This window comes from Chanodichthys erythropterus, chromosome 8 (assembly GCF_024489055.1).
Source record: "Chanodichthys erythropterus isolate Z2021 chromosome 8, ASM2448905v1, whole genome shotgun sequence".
Classification (NCBI taxonomy): Eukaryota; Metazoa; Chordata; class Actinopteri; order Cypriniformes; family Xenocyprididae; genus Chanodichthys; species Chanodichthys erythropterus.
The window spans coordinates 31,103,431-31,128,255 of record NC_090228.1 but is presented as its reverse complement, the minus strand read 5'-3'; the positions used below and the strand labels follow the sequence as shown (position 1 = coordinate 31,128,255).

The 24,825-nt window shown below is 44.7% G+C and overlaps 1 protein-coding gene across 1 annotated transcript in view; it reads right to left on the bottom strand.

The window, feature by feature from the left end:
- The window catches only part of LOC137024720 (NLR family CARD domain-containing protein 3-like), a 65,497-nt gene extending 55,750 nt beyond the window's left edge, over nt 1–9,747 (bottom strand). The window contains exon 1 of the mRNA XM_067392567.1: nt 9,700–9,747. The gene's annotated coding sequence lies outside the window, so the exon portion shown is untranslated. The remainder of the gene's footprint in view (nt 1–9,699) is intronic.
- Nucleotides 9,748–24,825: the final 15,078 nt, after the last annotated feature.

Sequence of the window (24,825 nt, the reverse complement as noted above, 5' to 3'; positions counted from 1 at the left end):
ACTCACAGCTCACTCCCCCTTGCTCGCTGCTGCGCTACAGCCCTCCCTCCACAGCTCCTCCCCCATCAAAACGGAGCCTGCCGTGAACGCGCAGGCTAGTAAGCAAGCAGGGCCACCGATGACGGCAGATAAACAGTTATGGCACATTCACTGGTATGGACGAAACATCAACAATATGATTTACATTGACTATGGCCTGCCCATACTTTGACTACAAACTTGGTCCTCAAAACATTACGTATTTTGCAATACATGTAATATAACTATATGACGTTGCACTATTTCTATAAGTAATAAATAGCTAGTAAGATAATATAACGGTAACTAACGTTACAGTATGCAAGTAATTATTCTATTGATATGTAATGCTAAATAAGGTTTACTAGTACATTATTTCAGCAACATGACAAGCCAGTGAATTAGTAGGTTTCAATAGTTGCTTTGCACAGTGCGTGACATTTTATCTGTATGTTATGTGGCTAGAGTTTTGACACCAAGTCCATGGGCTCCGACAAGGAATTCACAACCACAGCGACTTCGAGGAGTCAACGGACGGGGAGAAGAGGAAGCTGTGGTGTGCGCGGAGCATCAGGCAGGGGACGGGCAGGCCTGTTTTGAAATTATCTTAGTTGTGTAGTTCTTAAAAAATGAAACAAATCAAGCAGGGATGCTTACTTGTCAAGCAGAAATGTGGCTAACTCTGAATCGGTTTTTAATCCTTTCAGGACACGTAGCTCCCTCCACCTCGGAAAAGCCGCTCCGATATTTACCCTCATTTTATTTCGGGCTCTATCTAATTCTTTCTTTTTGGCTTTTTTATCATCGTCATCTGTCTTTTTCCATTTACCCGTCTTTATTTTATGAGCAGGTGCCACTCCAGGAAGTGGCAGTTTGGATTGTTTGTCCACCATGAGCAAAGCTGCAGCACACCGGTAATCTTGAATTTGAACGCCTGTACGCGCTGTGCATGAGAGGGGTGTGATCAGCACACGCGAGCTTGATTGACACTGCTAAGACACTCCTCCTGGCTCTGATTGGTTGTTTCTTACCGGGAGCGGTGTATTTCTGCAAATCGCAATAGGACCACTGGGAGGAGCCAGAGGAGCTTGATTTTTTTCACAGATTATCTGTCTCATATTCTACTGTCAGGACATAATGACAGGTTTAACAAATATGTAAAAAATACATTTTTACAAAAGTTACCTACTGCAGCTTTAACTGTAAAAAGTGCAGATAAATATAATTTTATTTATCATCCCATCTGGGTTTGATTTAAAAAAGAAATGATCATTATCTCACATGTTAAAGCTGTCAGCTATAACATCTTCAGCTATTCTTTTTGCATTTGGTTTGTGTCACAGAGACGAACTCAGTGATTCCCTCCTCTGGCCATCGGAGGGAGCCCTCACCCGAGTACTAACATTCACACGCACACTACAATTCCCATCATCCCCTGCCTTGGACTAATTACCCGCCAGCTGTACCTCGTTAACCGGACTATAAAGGACTCTCATACACCACACATAGATGCAAAGTCTTGTATTGCCGTGGTGTACAATTCTGAGCGTTATTCTATTATCTGATTGCTTACCTGTTACTGAACCTGCTGCTTATCGTTTACGAACCTCTGCTGCCTGTCCCTGACTTGTGCTTTGTATCATGATCTGTGAGTGTTATCTGCCAGCCCTGACCATTGCCTGCTTCCTGTTTACGATTCTGCCTGTCCTGTATCGTATCTGGTTGCCCCTGATCTACCCTGCCTGTATGACTACGAACTTGTCTAATAAAGCATGCAAATGGATCCCAGCCTGAATGACAATTCGTTACAGTTTGAAACTATGGAGTGAAAATCTTGTGCACACAATAGATCCACAGACGCACAATCATCAACTCACAGATCAGACAATATATGAAATCTGACAACAGCAGTCATGAAAGCTTGTGGAGGCTTGTTAGCAATGCAAGATAATGCAAAATCCAAATTAAAATTAAATGTTTTCAGGACAAATAACCAGCAGGCAAATATTGCACATGATTATGCTTAATAAATCAAGAGGAGAAGAAATTGAGATAATAAATAAAATATGATTCATAGTTCGTCTGAATCAACCCTGAACTGACTTGAGCTACATAACGACACTACTCTCTTTCAGAGACGCTTTACAGCAGAATCTGAACAGTCTCCACAGCTGTTTCCATAAATGATCCTGTTGTTTCCTTCTGTTTATCACTGTGAAGCTGCTTTAACAAACTACATCAGTCCAGACAACATCCCAGCCATCAAAACAACAATGACAGAGATAGAAGAAGCTGCAAGAGTGATAATAAAACAGCACATGGTTTTATTAAGGCTTCTATACAGAGAAAGATATTAAGCATTCATTCCTGTTCTGAAAATGTGTTAAAACTGAAGTAACTTGATTGTCATGTTTTTTTTTAACATTACAAGAGAAAAGATCACGTGTCACAGAGTCAGAATTTAGCAGCAGCCTCATCTGTGAAAGCAAAGACACTTGGCAGCTATCTAAAAATGTCCTCTGTGTCTCCAGAGAAACTATAGCAATATAGTCACTGGTCATGCCTCAAGTCTTGTCATGGTCTAAATTATTTATAGAGTCCTTTACAATTACACTGAAGACGAAAGGACTCTACAGTCAGAAACACCATAAACATTATAGAAAATATATACATCAAAAACAAAGATAATACAAAATACAGGTCCAAAAATATCAACAATTAAAAGCCATAAAAAAATAAGTACTGTTGTGCTTCTGATTTGGGCCGATGCAGTGGGAAATGTGGGTGAAATGAGCCACGACAAGGGGATTTGTTTACTGAACTTCTGCACAGATGTAAGTCACAGTTCACAGCGCACTCACCAACAGTATCGTTCATGAACACACACTTTAACTGATGCTCTTGCTTGCTCTCTTTCTACACTATCTGAGTCCTGAGTCCCTTCAGTAAAAATAGCATATCAACAGTAACTAAGAAATAGTGCATGTAATAGTAAACAGTATCTTTAGTCTGGAAAAGTCCTTCAAGGTGTTAACTTTGAAATAACAATCCATAAGTACTAGTACTTAACTAAAAGTCACATTTACACATTGATTTATTTTTTAATTATTGCATCTTGCAGGCTTATGAATTTATCTTCCTTTGTTTGTCCTCTTGATTGTCTCTTCTTGTCCTAGGCCTGACATTAACCCAAGTTCCCTATCATTTTGCCTTTGTCAACGAGCTGCTGGTTGACGTTTTCTTTCTTTGTTCTGGTTTTTCTTGAACTCAGGGTCAGAAGAAACTGATTCTGTTTCACTGCTGTACTGGGTTACAAGCTGTTCAGGATCAAGCAGAGGCACTTGAATTATAGGATTACTAGTGGTATCTTTGCTCTTTTGCAGGATCTGACTCTTTTGACGGTTAACCCATGCCAGAATCTCCTCACAGTCATAAGGCTTAAGACGGTCATGATGCATGATTCTTGTGTGTCGTAACCCCTGGACCTCATAAAGCACCGGACCACAGCAGGTATCACAAAGGGTCCTTTCCAAGGTGCTTGGAGTTTTGGACTTTGTCCCTTCTTTTTGGTGCTGTCCCTCATGTACACAAGATCTCCCACATTATACATTCTCTCTTGAGACCTGAGATCATACGTCTTCTTTTGACATTGTTGAGCTGTTCGGAGGTGCTCTCTGGCAGCATCATGTGCTTATCTTAAGCCCTTTTCCACGTTTTACAGGAAGTCGGGAACTGCCAAACTAAACTGCCGAACTGTCACACCCACAGCGACTTCGAGGAGTCAACGGGCGGGGAGAAGACCTCATAAAGCACCGGACCTCATAAAGCACCGGACCACAGCAGGTATCACAAAGGGCCCTTTCCAAGGTACTTGGAGTTTTGGACTTTGTCCCTTCTTTTTGGTGCTGTCCCTCATGTACACAAGATCTCCCACATTATACATTCTCTCTTGAGACCTGAGATCATACGTCTTCTTTTGACATTGTTGAGCTGTTCGGAGGTGCTCTCTGGCAGCATCATGCGCTTATCTTAAGCCCTTTTCCACGTTTTACAGGAAGTCGGGAACTGCCAAACTATCTGACCTCTGCCCGACCATAGCCCTGAGGTTGGTAGACTTCTCTTCCGAGCATCAGCATATTTGGTGTGAATCCTGTGACTGCATGTTGGGAGCTACGATATGCTGATGTAAGTAGAGGAAGATGTTCATCCCCATTTTTCTGATTCTGGTTCACATAGCAGCAAATCATCTGAAGGAGTGTGTGGTTGAACCGCTCAACTTGCCCATTTCGAGGCAGGGTGGTAAGGGGTCGTCCTTGTTTTTGTAATTTGCAAAAGACTGCAAACATTCTTGAATAGTGAACATTCTTTAATTGTGACCCTCGTCTGTGTGCAGTTCAAGTGGTGCACCAAAACGGGAAATTAACTCATAAACTAATGTCTTAGCTGTAGTTTCTGTGCCTTGGTCTGGAATAGGAAATGCCTTCACCCATCGAGTGAATTGGTCAATGCTGATGAGAACATACTTGTTTCCAGAACTGGACACAGGAAATGGACCCTGTATATCAATGTGGATCCGATCCATTGGGGCCCCTGCTTGGTAATTTTGAAGTTTGGCTCTCTTACTAGGTCCTGCAGATTTACAAGCATTGCAGAGTTTGTACCGTTGTATGTACAAATGTACATCTCCACCCATGCCAGGCTGAGTCCTCCAGGTCTTTCCCAACGATAGAAGAGAACACCTTGATGTAATTAGACTTGCGGCCAACACAACCAGTATTTCCTTACTGCTGGACTTCAATGCTACCTGCTCCTTTGTGGGAAGGGTTCCACTCTTTTTCCACTCATGCAAGATAGAGAGGTCGGGATCAGCTTTTTGTTCTTGAGCCAGCTGTTCTTTGCTAGTGGTTTCTAACCAGTTAACATGTGGGGCTCCAAGCAACTCTGAAACTGATCTGTTCTCTGCACCTGAGCAAATGTCATTGTGTTCTTTTATATCATAGTGCTTCTTCAAATCTCTCCCAGTGGTCATGGAGTCTTTGGCAATGTTGACAACCTCCACATGGCAAATCTGGAACATTCTTCCCTTCCTGATAACAGTTACACATATTGAGAATATCACCATCACGTCTTGACATCGCATCAGCATTTGAATGTTTTCCAGCCCTGCGCTCAATGTCGAGATCATACTGGCTCAGCTCTTTCAGCCATCGAGCAAGCTGTCCCTCAGGGTGTTTGAAATGGAACAACCAGGTAAGGCTGTTGTGATCAGTGCATAAAAGGAACTTCTTACCAAGCAGGTAGTGTCAAAATTGGCGGGTGTAGCAGACAACACCTAGCAACTCTCGTCTCGTTACATAGTATTTTTTCTGAGCTGGGGTAAGGTGGATACTTGCGTAGGTGATAACTCTTTCCTCTCCCCACTGAAGTTGTGATAACACTGCTCCAATGCTGTGATTTGATGCATCTGTGTCGAGAATTTATTTCCCTTCTGTTGAAGGATACCCCAGTATTGGTGCAGAAGTCAATCTTTCCTTGAGCTGTGTGAAGTCATTCTTAATCAAATGTCTACATCCTTAATCAAAGCTGGGTTGGGGCATATACCCTCACCACTAACCACATGGCCCAGAAAAAGGACTTTGTCTTTGAGTAGGTGACACTTGGACGGCTTCAGCTTCAACCCATAACTGTCAAGGCGTTGGAATATGAGTGCAAGGCGATCAAGGCTCTCGTCTACTCCTTTACCCAGGATGATGATGTCATCCAAGTAAAAATCAGAAGGTTTTCCCATTTAAGTCCTCGAAGAATGAACTCCACTGCCGTTTGGAAAGTGCTGGGAGCATTGCACAATCCAAAGGGCATACGAGTGTATTCATACAGGTTATAGCAAGTGATGAAGGCTGTCTTTGTTCTGTCCATTTCATCTACTGCAATTTACCAGTATTCAGACTGGAGGTCTAGGGTAGAGAAGACACAAGTGCCACTAAGGACATTCAGGTATTCCTCAGTCTTGGGGAGAGGATAAGCATCCTTAGTTGTCAGGCTGTTTAGGCGCCAATAGTCGATACACCAGTGGACTCCACCATCCTTTTTACGGACTAACACGACAGGGGACGCCCACTCTGAGGAGAAAGCTGTAACGACTCCTGCTTCCAGCATAGCTTTGAGATGCCTCTCCTATTTTCCTTGAAATCCGAGTGGAGTCCGTCTTACTGGCTGGCATACTGGCCTAGCAGCTCCAGTATTTATTTTGTGTGTGACAGTTGTTAGGAAACCAAGGTCAGCATCTGAAACGGCAAAAAGAAATCTGTATGAGAGCAAGAGTTTAACAAATCGCGGTTGTTCTTCATTTAATGTTCATTTAATGAAGCCGTATAAAGGGCTTGGAGGTGCTCAGGTAAGTCAGTGGCAGTTGACAATCTTCTTAGTTCCGAATAAATTGTGTCCTTACTCTGCTCTTGAACGCTACAGTCCTCTTCTTACTCTGTGTAATGTGATAAGCTCTCATCTGGATAGGTTTCAACCAAGAGACCAAGACAGGCTCCTTTCAGCAAGGTGGTCTTATTGCTGGAAAGATTGCAAAGCCTTACAATCACCCATTGCTCCATGGTTGTGAAAACACTTCCAGAAGTCACAGGTAGGGTTCCAAAACAGCACAGACTCCAGGTTTTGGATTGTCAACTTCACCCCAGACGAGACATTCACTTTCTGGCAGTAACATTGTGTCTGTCTCCAGGACCATTTATGCGACATGGTAGTCTGTTCCATTACCTCTGACAATCTTAGCAGAACCAGCTCTTCTTCAGTGAATACACTGCCGCCGGAATGGGTTGTTACGTTTGCAGCCTGCAGAAGGTCTAGGCCCAAAAGAACAGAGTCACGTATCGGAGCCACAAAGACTTCCCATTCTGCTTTCCATGTACCGATTTGGAATTTAACTTTTAGTCCAGCTTTGGCACTCATGTCTTTCCCTGATTCAGCATAATGGAGACATATCTGTGTTAAAGCTGTCTGCTTATTTAAGGGAAACTGCTGATTCAAGGTTTCTGAGATCTGAGAACCGTTGCTTCAGCTCCTGTGTCTACAACGGCTTTCACTGGAATGCTGTTCACAGTTGCATCAATGAGCAAGCTTGGGCCTCTACTTGTAGTGTGTCCCACCTGTGGTGTAGGGGACTGGCTTCTCTAGAAGATCTCTACTAGATCCCTTGGAGCAGTACTGTGGTTCTGCTCCTTACTACTTGGACTGGAGTTGGGTGGCGGGGTTGACAGCCTCACACACTCTCTGCGAAAATGTCCTTTTTCACCACAGTGATAACACAAACCTAATCCAACACGGCTGAAACTTGGTGAGTAAGACTTGGTTTGTGCTGCTCCACTTTATATAGGAGACCGGCCCTGCCTCTTTTCCTGATTTGCTTCTTCCAGCTTGCTTGGCTCCACAGCATTATCTAATTTTGATTGCAACTGCTCCATCTTTTCCATCAGGAAGTGAAACTGGTCAGCAGTCACATAGTTCTTACCAATTCTCTCCAGTTTCTGTTAGGAATGCAGTTTTCTAAGAAAGAATAGCTAGCCGGTCTGCAGTGATGTAAGATGGACTCTGCACCCTGCATGATGCTGCTGGAGTTTCACTGGACACTTTATCATCATCTGCCCAGGAAATACGCCTGGCTTTGCTTTTTGCATCAGCATCACATCCCACGATGGCTTGATAATTGTGCTCATAGGCCTCTACAAGTCTTTGAGCCTCCACTAATGAATGAGGATCTCTGTTCATTACTTCATAAGCCACCTTTTGGTTATGAAGCCCTTTGAGGAAGAAATTTGTGGCAAGTTGATCTTGCAGATCGAGCTCCACACCAGGGTATGCTAAGGTGACTAAGCGTTGGACTTTTTCTGCAAACTCTGCTGCTGACTCTTTAAACTGGCGGAGTTCTCCCAGCTTCCTTCTAATTGTGGTTGGGGGATCTTGCTGATCAAAACGTTGAGTAAGCTGCTCTTTAGGAATAATGTAGTCTTCTTGAATATGCTCAGAAAGTGAACAGACATACTTAATTGCTGCCCCCCTCAGACATTGATGCAAATAATCCACCCTGTGGGCTCCACTCCAACCATACTTCCTGGCCTGCCGTTCAAATGGTACTAGAAACGACTCCCAGTCCCCACTACCATCAAAAATAGCGAGCTTGGCTCTGGGACTCTCTTGAGGGATGGCTTGGCCTTGATGAGGAAGAAAACTGTGTCTTTGTTCAACGGCGTATGTAGGTGGCAGTAGCTGAGAGCCACGCTCACTACTTCGATGTCTAACACTTGTCTCTATGGAGGGGGTAGCTCTGGTGGGGCCTGAAGTACGTGCTCTCTGTTTGTATGACTTCCAGCTCAGCAGTAAATGGCCCACTTGTAATGTTGCGTGACCTCTTTGGATTCTCTGAGGTAAATGTTGAATCACAGTAAGGCATCCGCCTCTCTCTGACAGTAGGCTGTGAGTTCTCATGGGTCTCCCATCTGGGTGCAGTGGACATTGGATGTTTGTGGGGCTTGTTCTACAATTCGAGCATCACTTTCACCCAGTCTGGAGGTTGGTCAGGATCAGGGGCTGCTGCTGCCATTGCTCCACGGTATAAATCGTACTGGGACATTTTTTAATACTTTATTTATTATCTCATTTTTCTCTTTATATTTTGACTTTTTTCTTGTTTTTTCTTTTCTTTTTTTCTTGTTTTTGTTTTGTTTTATTTTTTCTTCTTCACTACCTCGCGCCACCGGCCTGGTCTTGAAGAAGCGCTAACAAATTAACTTGCGACTGCAACATCCACTGCTTTAATATGTTATTTTGCCAATATCCGAAATCCATTTGGGTTCATTTACAGAGTTTCAAAAACATCCAAATAAATCCCAGCTTCTGACACCAGTTGTCGTGCTTCTGATTTGGGTCGATGCAGTGGGAAACATGGGTGAAATGAGCCACGACAAGGGGATTCATTCACAATTTACTGAACTTCTGCACAGATGTAAGTCACAGTTCACAGTGCACTCACCATTGATGTGGCTGCTAGGTGCTCTTGCTCCAGCACAGGACGGCAGTTTTCCGACGTGCAATGAGCATGTGAGCAACCCCAAAAACGAACTAAAGAAAAACTTTACGCTCTATACAAAAGAGTGCGTAACTGAACAACCAATAAGAGACTAGATCACAGAAAGGGTAATTAAAATACTTAAAGGGGCCATGTTCTCTTTTCTACAGTACATTTTTAAGGGAGATTTACACATCTCAATGGAGGAAACAGATCTGTTATCAGATGGAAGGGCGTTACACAGCCCCACAAACCAGAGAGAGTCAAAGTGCTGCTCTTTTTGACACTGTTTTTTAAAACACAAACACACACACACACACACACACACACACACACACACACCCCTTCCAGAAAGCAGGTTTATGTTTCAGGGTTAGTTTACTTCAGATAAACGTCTCTAAGCTTCAGAGGTTTTCAGCACTTGTGAAAGCACAGATTATGTGTCAGATGATTATAAATCATTATTATTCAGCACTACTTTTCCCATCTCACATTTCACAGATCTGCATTCAAAAGTGAAAATATTGTATGTACTCTTTATTTTTGCAGTGGAAGTTTTCTATATTTGAAAATACATGAAAACAACCAAAGAAAGATGAAACACTCACCTCAAACAATATTTGTAGACATTTCTCTTCTGAACTGTCGTGTTGAACAGCAGCTCTGAAATTTCTTCCTGGAGGAAGTGAAACTGCTTTTAAAGTGTCAGTGACAGTCAGACGTCAGCAAACACACCAACTCTTATCTGTTTTTTATTCAGAAATTTGTGTTCTCAGTAAACTGAACTGCAGTTTTTGGAAGTTTGTTAGTACATGTTTTGAACATTACAGTTTTTATTCAATCACTAGGACCAGTTTCTCAATACTTGAGCCACTTTTTCAAAACTCTTCACACAGTGATCAGAACATCAGTCTATGTGAGCTGTCTATGTGGGGCTCCAGGAATGTGGTTGGGAACCCTTGGTCTATACCATGGTAATCTGTTTATAGTATCTCATGGCATACTTACTATAATGTTAAATGCTGTATTTGATGCCATCTGTCTCCTTTATTCTGATGTACATTCTTCGTTTGTTGACCCTCGCCTCGCCTGTCCCTGGAATATTCTTTGTCTTGCCCAAATCATGCCTTCTGAACATGTTTTTGTAAATTAAAAGCTTTTCTATATGGATCTGCACGTCGCAGTCCCTCTGTAACAATTACTCAGAGGTCTAGTTTTAAATATAATTATTTCGAAGTGATGGTGCTTTGTAACATTATCTAGTGTACATGATAAATTTGTATTGGCTACTGTATACAGGCCACCAGGGCACCATACAGACTTTATCAAAGAATTTATTGATTTTTTATCGGATTTAGTATTGGCTGTAGATAAAGTCCTAATTGTTGGTGATTTTAATATCCATGTAGATGTAGATTTTTTGGGATTGGCATTTACAGACATTCTAAACTCTATTGGAGTTAGACAACACGTGTCAGGACCCACTCATTGTCGTAATCATACTTTAGATCTAATATTGTCACATGGAATCGATATTGATGCAGTTGAAATTCGTCCAGAAAAACATAGTTAAAATAGTCAATGTGACTACAGTGTTTCAACCCTTAAAGGGCAACAATATGTAAGAATTTTGCAGTAAAATATCCCAAAACCACTAGGCCAGAGAAAATCGTGATTTTAACCAAGGATACGGGACGTATATGGGGCTCATTATTGGCTGGATCCTGTGTCAGCATCACATGCATGCATCGTGCAGCTCACGTGTTCAGCTTGTGCCAATACTGAGTTGGCTTTCGGACGTAAAGAAGGACACCTGCACTGAGTTCACCATGTATGACAAATTGATGAATAAAGTCATTATTTTTGTTTTGTTTTTGCGCACAAAATGTATTCTCGTTGCTTCATAAAATTAACCCTCTACCGCACGCATTATGATCAATCTATAAAAAAAAATATTTGACTCTTTTTCTTTTCTTAGAATGGCTTAACTTAGTGCTGTAAAAAATTTTTGGGAAAAAAAATTATTTTAAGGTACTTTATGATATGTTGCCATATGGCAACAACATACAATAGTGGAAATAAATTAGAATAAGTGTAAGTGTATATAGTTAATATTTTTCCTCAGAAATGTTGTTTGTATTGAATCAATTGGTGCTATTATAAGCTTTAGCAGTAAATATAAACAACAGCTTATACTTATTTTCCAACATCTTGTGCTTTTATTTATTCCATGCTCTTTTGCTGAATAATGCTTTATATTTCATTACGTTTTTTGTCAATATTATTTAAATTGCAAATGTAGACAGTTAAAACCAAATCTAATACTGTTCATCATGTATCATAAAACATTGACCAAACCAAACCAAAAACATTGCAGTTCATGAAAATTCAACATTACGCAATCTTATGAGAGGAAGGTTATGAACATGAACCCCCCATAATCCTTGAAACTTCACCTTTTTTTCTGTACAAAACTTCAAAAAGCATTTTTTTCAGAGGTGAGACACATGTACACATCACATTTGGTGCACTTCACCCTAACAATATACTTACATCCACTTACACCTGCCTTTTTGAGACACCATGGTAGGCCAGTGGTAGATCTGGGCCAGTATCACTGGCTGTGGTGGCCGGTCTCTGATGTTGATTTAATCCATAATACAAATGACATGGCAGTCCTTAAAATATGACTCATCAACATTATATCACTAGCCACTATCACTTGCCATATGGCAACACAGACATTTTATCAATTTACCAAAAACTAATTTCATAAAAACGTTTTTGAGTGGTGAATATGTCATCATAACTTACCTGAGATGATGTTAACAATTTTTTTGTGAATGTGACATGGGCGGGTCCTTGTTTGTTACTGACGTTTTAGTTTGCTTTCAGCAACTACATACAAGAGACAGCAGTTTGTCAGAAATCGCGCTACAGAAAAAAAATGCATGTCATTTGTCTTTACCAAAGCACATCAATGGCTAAACTAAGGTCTTCTCTTACCAACAAAAAAACGAGAATGTTCTCTTAAAGAGACGGTGGCAAGGAAATGAACACAAAGAGTATGTTGCCATATGGCAACACTATGCGGTAGAGGGTTAAGGTTGAACCACTGCAGTCACATTGACTATTTTAATCATGTTTTTAACTACCTTTCTGGGCATCAAAATGTGCAATGACGTTGTTGCCTATATGTGTATAAGATACCCTCAGATTTCATAAAAAATGTGTGTTTTGAAGATGAATGAAGGTCTTACGGGTGTGGAACAACATGAGGGTGAGTAATTAATGACAGAATTTCCATTTTTGGGTGAACCCTTTAAAGAAATACAAAAGGCATGGTACAACGAGCACACTTTGGCCCTTAAGGGTGCATTCACACTAGTTACTTTACTTCACACTAGTTTGGTTCGTTTGGTTCATTTGGTCTGGACCAAAAAAGAAAAAAAAAACATTTAGTCCTGGTCCGTTTAGTGTTCAGATTGGCAAATTTATCACCGAACCAAAAGATACCAAACTTAAAGGCATAGGGATACATTCACAACCTGGTTGGTCGGATTTTATGACGTATTGCCTATTTTGAGACGGAACTTACCGAACATCCAAAACAATGCTGTGTGATGAGGTAAATGCACTTGTTGTCTGTGCATAGCCTTCATGTGATGGTATTTTGGCCAGCTGGGAACTCGTGAAGAGCTTATAAAATGTGTAAAGTAGTTGTACTTTTACTTGAGTACAGTTTTTGGATACTCTACCCACCTCTGACCCAGACCCATCTTTTCAGCGGTCTCAGTCCGCTTGTTTGGTGTGCACCAGGGTTTGGATGGCAGCATTCACACATGCTCAAATGAACCGCACTAACAGAGCAATTGCACCAGGGTTCGTTTTAATCAAACCAAACATGCTAAGTGTGAACGCACCGTAAGAGAGCAGATTGAAAAATCGACCAAAAATAGATTTTTTTCCCCCTCGCATTTCATGGAAAGAAAGCATTATTGCAAACAGAAAGAAATTGCATTAAAAATAGCAAGATCTGCTTTTTTTTTAACTCTTTTAGCAGAAAATAAACACAACTCTAGGGATTTATTTGTTACAGTGGATAAATTAACAAGAAATAAAGCTTCAACTTCAGACCAGTGTTAATTTTGATAGCCATTTTTGATTTATTCTTCATCTTCAGATGAAAAATGCTTAGACTTAGTCACATTTTAGCCATGTTTACCTTTTATAGTTTTAATCGACGAAAAGTCGTTGCATTTTTGTTAACTTTTAGTCATTACTTTTAGTCAAACTAAATTAATTTTGGTAGCTATTTTATATGTAGTCTTTAGACAAAAATTAGTCATTATTATTTTTCTCTTTAGACCAATTCAGTTAAGCTTATGAACAATTTGAATCAAGGTAACGTCTAGGTTACTAGTGTAACCCCCGTTCCCAGAAGGAGGGAACGGAGACGTTACGTCGATACTGACGTAATGGGGGGGGTCTCGCTAGGGAGCCCAATCACCTCCAAGGATACAAAACAAGCCAATGGGAATTGGCCTGTGAGATTTACATGCCGGGCCCCACCCCCGGCATCCGGGTATAAATAGGGCCGGCATACTCACCTTCATTCATATTTTTGCTGAGGAGCCGAGACAGGTATCTGGCCGCTCAGCGGTGGCCCAAAGCTATGGCAGGGGAACGTAACGTCTCCGTTCCCTCCTTCTGGGAACGGGGGTTACACTAGTAACCTAGACGTTCCCATTCAGTCAGTCACGTTCGACGTTACGTCGATACTGACGTAATGGGGTCCCGTGGAAAACGCCATAGCAACCAAACCACGTTACGAGTGTTAGGGAGGCAGATGCTGGCAGGCTGAGGCGTGCCAATGCAAGTGCGGCCCATACTCGCAACCCTCTAGTGCCCAGAGTAAGCCCAGGGATGTCTTCCATACCAGCGGGATGGAGAGGACAGGGCGTTACCGTGGAGAAGTCGAAGCTGCTGTTCCTACCCCACGGGGAAGAGTGCTTCGGAACTCAATCCCTCGTTTTTCAGCAACGACAAAAACGGCAGGAAAGCAATCCCCGAGGAGGGGAAGGCTACGGAGACCACACCCTGCCCGAAGGGAGGTAACGTGTGGAAGACACATAAGGACTGGTCAGAGAACAGTAACGCATATGGAAAATCTCTGATGTAGGTCCTACCTTCCGGGAGGAACGACTAGCAATCAGAGACGTGGCAAAGCGAAGCCGCCCAGGGAAAGACACGGGTTTACCGTCAGGGAAACCTTACCGTGGACAAACACATATGGGATTACCCGAGGGGAATCACAGCATATGGGCATCTAGCCCAGTACAAGGGCAGACCAACTGGGCATACACGCGAGTACTGGACCTGGCGCCGGACGCCTCCGCCACGTCTGGCCGCCGCAAGATGCAGGAGGAACTCCACAGGGTTCGCCGTTACGGGGAACTGAACTGAGGAGCGGGAAAAGTGCTCGCATTCCCTCTCCCGAGGGAAATGGCACAGCAAGCGAACACCCATGGCTATCTAGGAGTAGACAGCACACGGGTGGACACCGGTTCCACTCGGAGGTTATAATACCTCGCGAATGTATTCGGTGTCGCCCAGCCTGCAGCTCTGCAGATGTCTGCAACAGAGGCACCGTGCGCCAACGCCCAGGAAGAAGCAACACCCCGAGTGGAGTGAGCTCGCAACCCGAGGGGGCACAGCTCGCCTTGGGAGTGGTACGCCAAGGCGACGGCATCCACTATCCAGTGGGCCAACCTCTGTTTGGAGACAGCCTTTCCCTTCTGCTGACCTCCAAAACAGACAAAGAGCTGCTCAGAGCTTCTGAAGCTCTGCGTGCGGTCCACGTAAACGCGCAGGGCACGAACGGGACACAGCAACGCAAGGGCTGGGTCTGCCTCCTCCGGGGGCAGTGCTTGCAGGTTCACCACCTGGTCCCTGAAGGGAGTGGTGGGAACCTTGGGCACATATCCAGGCCGGGGTCTCAAGATCACGTGAGAGTAGGCCGGCCCGAATTCCAGGCACGAATCGCTGACCGAAAATGCTTGCAGGTCCCCAACCCTCTTGAAGGAGGCGAGCGCGGTCAGGAGCACTGTCTTAAGAGACAGATGTTTCAGCTCAGCTGACTCGAGGGGCTCGAAGGGAGCTCTCCGCAGGCCCGAGAGGGCGATGGAGAGATCCCAGGAGGGAATGAGGCGAGGCCTAGGGGGATTTAACCTCCTGGCGCCTCTGAGGAACCTGATGATCAGGTCGTGCTTTCCTAGTGACTTGCCATCAAGCACATCGTGATGCGCTGCGATGGCGGCCACATAGACCTTCAGGGTGGAAGGGGACAGCCTCCGTTCCAAACCCTCCTGAAGGAAGGAAAGCACAACACCGACCGGGCATTTCCGGGGGTCCTCCCGGCGGGAGGAACACCACTCAACGAACAGACTCCACTTCATGGCATAGGCGCGCCTCGTAGAGGGGGCTCTAGCCGAAGTGATGGTGTCGACTACCGCGGGCGGTAGGCCACTTAAGTCTGCCGCGTCCCGTCCAGGAACCACACGTGGAGGTTCCACAGATCGGGCCGTGGGTGCCATATGGTGCCCTGCCCCTGAGAGAGGAGGTCCTTCCTCAGGGGGATGCGCCAGGGATGGGCTGTCGCGAGGAGCATGAGTTCCGGGAACCAGGTCCGGTTGGGCCAGTACGGCGCAACTAGCAAGACCTGCTCCTCGTCCTCCCTGACCTTGCACAGTGTCTGTGCAAGGAGGCTCACTGGGGGAAACGCATATTTGCGTAGACCCCGGGGCCAGCTGTGTGCCAGTGCATCCGTGCCGAGGGTCCCCTCGGTCAGCGAATAAAACAACTGGCAATGGGCGGATTCCCGAGAAGCGAACAGGTCCACCTGTGCTTCCCCGAACCGGCTCCATATCAGCTGGACCGCCTGGGGGTGGAGTCTCCATTCCCCCGGGAGCGTGAGCTGTCGTGAGAGCGCGTCGGCCGCACGATTGAGCTCGCCCGGGATGTAGGAGGCGCGCAGCGACCTGAGTCGGCGCTGACTCCACAGGAGGAGATGGCGGGCGAGTTGCGACATGCGACGGGAGCGTAGACCACCCTGATGGTTGATGTACGCTACAGTCGATGTGTTGTCTGTCCGGACCAGTACATGCTTGCCCTGCAACAGCGGTCGAAACCGGCGCAGCGCAAGGAGTACTGCCAGCAACTCGAGGCAGTTGATATGCCAACGGCGATGGGGTCCCGTCCAGGAGCCCGACGCCGACTGGCCACTGCATATGGCACCCCAGCCGGTGGTGGAGGCATCTGTTGTGACAACAACATGCCTGGACACTTGTACTAGGGGCACCCCGGCCCGTAGAAAAGCAAGGTCCGACCACGGGCTGAATGTGCGGCGACACTCCGGTGTGATGACCACACGGAGTGAGCCGCGGTGCCACGCCCACCTCGGGACTCGGTCGTGAAGCCAGTGCTGGAGCGGTCTCATATGGAGCAATCCGAGCGGCGTGACCGCGGCTGCGGATGCCATATGCCCCAGGAGCCTCTGAAATTGTTTCAGTGGGACCGCTGTTTTCCGCGAGAACGAATTCAGGCAGTTCAGCACCGACTGTGCACGCTCGTTGGTGAGACGCGCTGTCATGTTGACCGAGTCCAGCTCCACACCGAGAAAAGAGATGCTCTGCACGGGGCAGAGCTTGCTCTTTTCCCAGTTGACCCGAAGCCCCAACTGGCTGAGGTGACTGAGCACCAGGTCCCTGTGTTCGCACAACTGCTCTCGGGACTGGGCCAGAATGAGCCAGTCGTCGAGGTAGTTGAGAACGCGAACGCCCACCTCCCTGAGCGGGGCAAGGGCCCCCTCTACGACTTTGGTAAAGACGCGAGGAGACTGTGTCGAGGGAGGATCGAGACATGAAAGTACGCGTCCTTCAGGTCTATAGCTGCAAACCAATCCCGGGCGTGAACGCACGTGAGAATGCGTTTCACGGTGAGCATCTTGAACGGGAGCTTGTGAAGGGCCCGGTTCAAGACACGCAGATCCAGGATCGGCCGTAACCCCCCGCCTTTCTTGGGTACTATGAAGTAAGGGCTGTAAAACCCAGACTTCATCTCGGCTTGAGGGACAGGCTCTATTGCGTCCTTCGCCAAAAGAACCGCAATCTCCGCCCGCAGGACAGAGGCGTTGGGCCCTGTCACCGAGGTGAACAGAACGCCGCTGAACCTGGGGGGACGCCTGGCGAACTGAATCGCGTAGCCGAGTCTGATTGTCCGGAGGAGCCAACGGGACGGGTTGGGAAGGCGTAGCCACGCCCCCAAGCTCCGTACGAGTGGAACCATCCGGACAACAGAAGTACCCACGGGGGGCAGCACGGAGCACTGTGGCCCAACTCGGGAGGCAGTGCGTCCCGAAGTCGGGGCTGTGAGTGGGGTCCACTCACGTGGCTCATGGTGGGCAGGGTGGCGTGGGAAGGCAGTGCGTTCCCGGGGCGCCAAGACCCTGCCCGTGGCGAAGGAAGGAGCGGCTGAGAGAGAGGGAGCGGAAGCTCGCTCACCCCCAGCGCGGACCTTCTTATGTGACCCAGAGGTTTCAGAAATTGCTCTTTTATTGAAAGGGTGGGTACTTGCGGCCAGCGGCGGAACAGAAAAAAACAACACAGGATTCTCCCCCGGGCCCTGTCCTGGGGGAAGGAGCGGAGCGGTCCCCGTCTCCTGAGCAGCTTCCGAAACCTCCGGGTCTCCCGTCTCAGGGCCGCTTCTTAGCCTTCTTCTTTTTAGAAGGAGGCTTGGCGGTCTGGGCGGGGGGCGTGGCCTTCCTGCGGGTGGCTCGAGGAGGGTGGGAGGGTTCCGACCTCACAGGAACCTGAGCCGCAGGGGGACGCCCTCGGCGAGGAGCAGACGGAGGCACGGCCCGAGGTGGATTGGTGGCATCATCACACCTGGGCAAGATGTGTTTGATGGCCTCCGTCTGCTTCTGCACCGCTGAGAACTGCTGGGCAAAGTCCTCGACGGTGTCGCCGAAGAGGCCGGCCTGGGAGATGGGGGCATCAAGAAAGCGAGCTTTGTCGACTTCCCTCATCTCAGCCAGGTCCAACCAAAGATGCCGTTCCTGGACCACCAGGGTGGACATCGTTTGACCCAGGGCGCGTGCCATGACCTTCGTCGCCCGGAGGGCGAGGTCGGTCGCGGCGCGCAGCTCTTGAAGCAACCCTGGTTCAGCACTACCCTCGTGCAGGTCCTTCAGGGCTTTAGCCTGATGAACCTGCAGAATAGCCATGGCGTGCAGGGCGGCGAGAGCGGCCGTGGTCTTACCCGCCTTGGACGGGAGCCGCGGACGATTCCGCCAGGTGGCCGCGGACTGCGGGCACAAGTGCACCGCAATCGCACGTTCCACCTGCGGGATGTCCACGTATCCCTTGGCGGCTCCTCCATCGAGGGTAGTGAGAGTGGAGGAGGCAGAAGACCGCAGTCTGGCAGTGTGAGGTGCCAACCAGGTCTTCTGGAGCTCCTCATGCACCTCCGGGAAGAACGGTACTGGGGCGGGACGTGGCTGAGCGCTACGGCCCGACCCCAGAAACCAGTCATCCAGCCGCGAGCGCTCGGGACACGGTGGAGGGTTCCACTCGAGCCCGATGCCCGCGGCGGCCCGGGCAAGCATGGCTGTTAACTCAGAGTCCGCCTCCGACTGAGCAACCGCCCCCGAGGGCGGAAGCTCGGAGTCATCGTCGGACTCTGAGCCGTTCAACCCACTCCCCAATGCAGCAATCGACATCCGATCCTCTTCCGGAGCGCCGAAAGTGACGTGGGGCACCCCCGAAGAGGGCCCCGCGACAGCAGGCGGCATCTCAACGGCACATGGTGTTGTTGAGGAGTGGGAGGTTCGTGGGGACGGACCCGACGAAGTGGCTCCCACCGTGATCCTCAGATCTCCCAGAGCACTAACCTGGCCAGCGGCCGCTACAGCCGCTGGCGCTGGGGTAGTGACAGAGGGGCCTCTCACCTCCGTGTTAAAGAAGGAGAGGCGCGATCTCAACACCAACATGGACATGCCCTCGCAGTGAGGGCATGTACCATCCACGAGCGCCGACTCAGCGTGCGGTCTACCCAGACACGTGAGGCAGTGATCGTGGCCGTCAGAAGAGGTCAGGAAACGACCGCATCCAGAAACACACGGACGAAAAGCCATCTTGAAAAAGACGCTGATCGCCCGTGCTTGCTCTTTCAGTATACCTCACCAGCCGAAGCACCCAGGGATGGGCGTAGCACCGTCCTGTGGGCAGCGCGCCGTGACACCCACCGCTGAACGTGCCTTCGTCCCACAGCTGGAGAGACTCGAGCAGCCACCGGAACAAACAGAAGATAGCAATAAAAATTGCTGTTGTTCAGGATATACCTGTAGCAATTAAAATTGCTGTTTGCTCTCTCCTTGAAATCCACTCTTTTTAAGAGGTGATTGATGACCGAACTGATCGGCTCCGAAGCAAAAGTATGAATGAAGGTGAGTATGCCGGTCCTATTTATACCCGGATGCCGGGGGTGGGGCCCGGCATGTAAATCTCACAGGCCAATTCCCATTGGCTTGTTTTGTATCCTTGGAGGTGATTGGGCTCCCTAGCGAGACCCCCTCCCATTACGTCAGTATCGACGTAACGTCGAACGTGACTGACTGAATGGGAACAGGCTGACATTGCACTCTTAGCAGTAGCACTTGACAGAATTAGCCAGCGTCCATTACACAGTGTCCACGTTCATGGTGTTCCTGCCGTTAAAGTTTAAAAGTTACAGACTGCAGCTTTAAATTGTATATAAAATTATTTTATTACTAATAGAATAAGATGCATTACATCTCAAACATCATTTATCCTTATTTTTGTAACTTTTCTAATGTTTTTCTTGATTACACAACTTAAAGCTGCAGTCTGTAACTTTTTTTGGTTAAAAATGATCCAAAATAAATTGAGCAATTACATACTGTATCCAGCCAGTGTCTCCATATCCCCTTATCTTAGCTCGATTCACAACGCTAAGCTTGTAATAATGTTTTATAATAAGAGCGACCTGGTGGATTTCTGCGGGAAATTCGAGCATGCAGCAGTTCGTCTTTGTGTCATTACGTCACGTCTGTAAACAAAGGAAGGAGTCCAGGCTAGTCGGCTTTATCATGTGAGGATGCTGCTTGTAGCGGATCATTTATAGCCTTTTCTCACATCAGCTGAAATAATTAAACATCATTTTGATGGCGGATTGTAATCCAGAAAGATCCAAATGACAATCACTGACAAGACCATTTAATCATCATTGGTAGCATGATTTATTGTAGGTCTTATGCTTTTTTCCTCAGTTGGTCAGAACAAAAGTGGCAGACATGTTACTTACTTGTTCAGATGATATTTTCCAGTGAAAATTCTTATATTGGTCATACTTTCAAGACGTAGAATCTGTGATTCTGAAGTTCAGTATCCACACCGGTATGGTGATTGACAGCAAACATTAGATTCATCCGCTGAGAGGCTCAAACCTAAATTAACCACTGGTTATACAAACTGAAAACAAGGAAATGTCAAATTATCATACGTTTTGGAAACAGTCCAGAAAATCTTACTTGTGATGCAGCCTTGAGTCCTTGAATCACATTTAGTTACGTTAGGCCAGAGGAGAACTGGCCCCCAACCTGGATTATCCCAAGGGTTTTTCTCACCACTGTTATCTAATTTTGTGTTCCTCACTTTGGCCTTCTCAGTTAGGGTTTAAAAGACAGTATTCTGAAATTATCAATTAGACTGCACTGGCTCTTTCATATGAGAACAAAAGCTTGAACTGAACTGAGCTGGATCATGATGCTGTTTTTTTTTTTTTCTCTATAGAGTTACCTTCATAATTTTTTTTTAACATTCTCTTTTTTGGTTTTTAACATTGGCACAAATAAAAATTCCAACAAAATTCACTTTGCTGATACAGTATGCAATAATATTATTTCATATGTAAATAATTTATGTTTGAACACAGGTAATGATAAAGAAGGGAAAAGAGGAGAAAAAAAGAAAAAAAGAAAAAAAAAACGGGGGGGGGGGGTTAATTATTGCTGTCTTATTAAAATAATTAATAAAAGGTTTCCATACTGCATAAAAATGATCTGTCTTGTTTTTTTTAAAGAAAATCTAATCTTTTTGAACTGAAGGTGGTGCATAACATCTTTAATCAGGACAGAACAGTGAGGTGGATTTTTTTGTTTCCAATTAAGCAAAATCAATCTATGTACCAAGAGTGTAATAACTCCAAGTACAATGCACTGATTTTTAGAGAAATCCAATAATTATGAATATTAGGACATTTCCAGAACATATGTCCTAGTGAGGCTGGAGTTTGACTCCATCTGTCACATACTGGGTCCACTGAAGAAAACATCTTAGAGAACTTTAGTTTAGACAGGTGAAGTCTATGTAAGATCTGGAATTGTATAAAACCATGTCTAATGCACAAAGAAGAAGAGTGAACCCATTCTTGTGCTTCTTCCCATTACCAGTCTGCAATATCTATTCCAAAATCTTCTTGCCATGCTGCTCTTAAATGCTCTAATGAAACATCGCATTCCAACTGTGATAATTTATTATATATAATGGATATTCCTCCTTTAATAAATGGATCCTGTAAAAACAGTGAGTCCATCTGAGAGGTTAACGTCTCATTAGGGAATGATGAGAAATTCTTTTGAGCAAAACAGCGAGCTTGTAGATATTTAAAAAAAAAAAAAAAAAAAAGTGAATTAGGTAGATTAGGAATATCTTTTGTAACTGTTGGAAAGCATTTATTAATAAACAAATTTTGGAAAGAACATATTTCTTTTTTGAACCAGGTCTGAAATATTGAATCAATTTGGGAAAGGGGAAATGAATGATTAGCAGATAAAGGACTTAAAATAGAGCATGTCTGCCATTTTTAATGCCTGAAATTTAAATGTACCCTGAAATTATCCCAAATGTATCTAAGTTTGACACAATGGTTGGCACTGATTGTAAGGGGTTAGAGATGTAAACTAACAAGTCAACAGCATATAATGAAACTTTGTGTTCTTTTCCTCCTCTCATTATTCCACTATAGGCTGTATATGCACGTAAAGAAATTGCTATTGCTAAAGCAAATAGCAGGGGTGAAAGAGATCAACCCTGTCTTGTAGAGCGATTTAATTGAAAATAAATAGAGTTATTATTGTTTGTTTGTATAGAAGCTTGGGGGTGGGCATATAACAATTTAATAAATGAGATAAAATTAGAACCAAACCCAAATTTTTCCAGAGTGGCAAAAAGGTAATCCCACTCAACCCTATCGAACGCTTTTTCTGCATCCATAGAAATAAGTACCTCAGTTTGGGTGGGATTGGGACTAGGATTGTATATAATATTTAATAATCTTCTAATGTTAAAAAATAGGAGGCGAATTCTGGTAAATCCTGTTTGATCCATGGAAATCACAGTTGGAAGAGCTTTTTCGAGACAAGTGGCCAAAACCTTGGCCAGTGTTTTGTTATCAACATCAAGAAGACAGATAAGCCTATATGAACCAGGGTCTAAAGTGTCTTTTTCTACCTTATGTATTAAAGAAATATTTGCCTGATAAAATGTTGGTGGTAAACAGTCTTTCTCAAGTGATTCATTAAAGACCTCTAAAAGTAATGGAGAGATTTGATCACTAAAAGATTTATAAAACTCGGTTGTGAAACCGTCCGGACCCGGGGCCTTTGAACTTTGCATATTGGATATTGCTTGTTTTATTTCATTAATAGTTAGCGGTTGTTCCAAAATGTTCCAAGATATCCCTGTCTTCCAAACTTAAAGATGGAATGTCAAGTGATTCAAAAAACTGCTCTATACATGCTGGGTCATTAATAGATTCTGAGGAGTATAATTTGACTTAAAATCTCTTAAAAATATTATTTATTTCCTGTGGGTCAAATGTACTTTGTCCCGTATCTTTCCTAATTTCCGTTATCAGTCTTGATGCTGCATTTTCTTTAATTTGCCGAGCCAGGAGTTTACCTGCTCTCTATCCATGCTCATAATATGTGGCTTTCGCTCGCATCAGCCGATCAGTAGTCTCTGAGGTGGAGAGTAACTGAAATTCTAACTGGAGAGAGAGCCACTTCTTATACAATTCTGGTGAGGAGGAAGTATTCTAGTATTCTGTCCATTAATTTATTTTTTTGTTCTTTACGCTGTTTCTTGATCAAGATACTATGAGAAATAATTTGTCCGTGCATATACGCTTTAAATGCCTCCCAAATTGTGGATTTGGAAACATCAGTCGTTTAGTTTGTCACTAAATCCAATCGAATTTGAGCTTTGGTTTGTTCTACAAATGCCTTATCTGCCAATAAACTATTATCAAACCTCCATTTAATAGTGTCATATTTGGTTTCAAATAATATCTGAAGAACTATGGGGCTATGGTCTGATAATACCATTGCTTCATAATCACAATGTAAGACAGCTAGAAAAAGTTTATAATCAATTAAAAAAAAATCTATCCTAGAATAGGAGTGATGGACGGGTGAGAAAAAATAATATTTTAGTTTCTGGACTTGCTGTCATAGCAACAGGTCCGTAAGCTTAAACCTGCATGGCAGGTTCAGAGCGAGATTTATTTGAGAGGGAATGTGTCTTACACACAAGATGCCTGTGTAACCCTGGTTTTTCCTGCTTTTACTTTCTCTTCTCACGACTCCCCACTGTTCACGCTATCGCGAGATTCATGCAAGTATCGCGAGATTTGACAGAGGCCGCGTCATTTCCCTTTAAATATGACGGCGCGCTATTGTTTTGTGTGTGTGTGTGTGTGGGAGTCGATGTGTTGTGCTGCTGCAGATGCCTCCGGTTCGGTTGACTGATTTTTCTTCTGAATTGTCGAACTTGCTCATTGTGTGAGGTATACAGTTGCAGCACTTGAATCTTCGAATCATGTGAATTGTTCATTAACGATTTTGAATTCAATACTATCTGTGTGTATATGTAAATATTGTAAATGTTGTCAACTTATTTCATTGTAATATATTTCACCATTGAGTACTGCAATCTTGTGTTTGTTTCATTGAACACACCATTTTCCTCCCTGAGTTGAGTTTAGTTCTTCTGATATTGGTCCATTATTTTCATCTACCATTTCAGTATTTATACACGTTACACCTGCATTATGTAACAAATCTGCTTCAGAGGTAAAATTAAATGAATTACTAATTACATTTTCTGTCAGTAAAATTTGAAGTATGTGATGCTGCTATTTTCAATCACTGTCCAGTTCTCTGTATTGCCATGTGCTCTGCCTATATCCTATAAATCACCTTGTTATTCTAGATGTTTTAATTCCTCTACTGCCAAGTCAATGTGTATTTATCTACCCAAATCCCAAATGCTGTAAATGTTATATTCTCTTGTGTCAATCCGGATGAATTAGTTGATCTTTTCAACAGTACACACAGCAATATCCCCAGAGTTAAATCAACTCTGCTCAGAGTACATATGATCCCTCTCTAAATACTGTTAATGTAACACTGAAGCAGAGTTAAAGTTAATGAGAAAATTAAGCAATTAATAAGGCTGTGACTGAAGTCACTTGTAGTTCTTGTGTTTTTCTTATTTCTTCAGTGATTATGCTTATTAACAGCAGGTGTTCATCACTAATATGCAATCATTACTTAATTGCTTAATTATCTCATTAAATTGAACTCTGCTTCAGTG